Genomic DNA, 2,262 nt, shown 5'->3' on the forward strand with positions numbered 1-2,262 from the left:
TATAGTATATATATATATAGTATATATATATATATATATATATATATATATATATATATATATATATATATATATATATATATATATAGTTTTAAAGATATTTTAATACACACTATAATGTATTTATACTCACACACAGATTTACTCCATTTACTGTTACACCAATTTCAGTATATCTTTTGCTAACATACATTTGAAGCATTGATCCCAGAGCACACTACGGATATACTTCCTTGTTTGGGAGCATACACACTACCTGTCTACACCCATATGTATACAGCAATTGAATGCTGATGTACAAGCACTGCACCATTACTGTGTAAAATAATATTCTATTTACGTATACGAAATGGATATATATATATATATATATATATATATTATATATATATATATATATATATATATATTATATATATATATATACACGCACAGACATACCTACAGTATTAATGTATGCCCGAAGACACAAGCACAGTATCCAAAAGTGCGAAAAGACATGCGTATAATTTAGGGGAACTAACAGACATACATATGCATTTCACTTTACTCACAGACACACGTACCATAATTATTAGGGGCTCGCACAGGTATGCTAATCTCTTCAACTAGACAAACACACACACATGCACGGTTGTCTTAAGGTGCTCGCAGACAGGTGTATACGGTATTTAATTGCCACAATGACAAACGTACATATGAGACATAGATAAAGTAAGGTACCCACGCGGACATATGTAAAATAATTAAGAGAGGATACAGACTGTGCATATTTGAACGCACATATGCATGCAGTACTTAACTGTGCACACATGCATGAATACAGTATTTACCTGTGTATAAACACACGTACACAGTACTTAATTGTACACATAAACATGTGTACAGTTTTCACTTTGGCACACATATATGTGTATAATATTTAACTCTACACACATACATGAGTACAGTATTTAACTCTGCATACGTACATGTGTGTGATATCTAACCTGCAGATATGTGTACAATAGTTGTGCACAAATGTACAATATTTAAATATGCACACATATAAATGCACAACGTTTGATTGTGCATAGTTACTTTTGTACAATATTCAATCATGCACACCTATACGCGTGTACGGAATTTAACAGTGTACACATACATGCGTATTACATTTAGCCGCTCACAAGCAAGCAAGCAACGGTATGCGCAGACGAACACAGATCTGCGCAAAGCATTTACTGACGCACAGAGACACACAAACGTACATAAATGTGCAGATCAACTTGCGTACAGTACACAGGTGCGTAAAGGTCACGCGGTGGTACCCGTCATGCGTAGGGATGGGCGTCACCCTCCACCCAAAAGCTGGGAGGGGGCCCATTACAGAAAGACGCTGCAACGCTTCTCTTTGTTCTCTGATGATAATGTTAATGATAGTGAGGGAGATGATAGTGATGATAATGGGACTTATGAAGACAATGCTACTCATAATAATAATGGTGATTATCTTTTGCATAATTAACAATGAAAATAATAAATTAGTGATTGCAAGGATACAACGATGTTCTCACTCAGATGATAATGAGAGTGATTGTGAAGATAGTGACACTTACGAAGCCAATGATACTGATGATAATAATGGTGACTATCACTTAGGTAATTAATGAAAACTATGAGTACAATGATAATGAGGGGATGATAGTGATGATAATGGTACTGAGGAAGGCAATGATACTGATAATAATAATGATGATGATTTTCACTTGTGAGACTAACAATGATTAATGATGTTGAGTACATTGGTGACAGTAACCATGATGATTATAATTACTGATAATGATAATAATGACAACAACAGCTGATAATACTAACAATCATGATAACGCTGTCGTAAAACCACAGCATTTAATAAATTCACAGTCATTATAATGACGATAACGTCATTGTAATAGTGATGATAGTTATGACATCACAACGATAGTGACACTACCTAGGTCTCCCTGGTGATAATGATAGTGGTAGCGATTGTCTATAACAATGATTGTGAGGGTGAATACGCGTAATAGGTCTCACTGTCTGCAATGCTTAATGATGAATATAATATGGATGATAATATTAACAATGGTGAACGCAAAGATATGATTGTGAGTAAAAGCAAAGAGCAATAAGAACTTTTGTATTTATCAATTCTGAAATACGGTTTATTATTGATACCTTCACCACCCTCATAGGTATATCACATTGTCAGAACTGTCATTATCACAGCCACACTATCAT

Source organism: Macrobrachium nipponense, chromosome 1 (genome assembly GCF_015104395.2).
Source record: "Macrobrachium nipponense isolate FS-2020 chromosome 1, ASM1510439v2, whole genome shotgun sequence".
Lineage (NCBI taxonomy): Eukaryota > Metazoa > Arthropoda > Malacostraca > Decapoda > Palaemonidae > Macrobrachium > Macrobrachium nipponense.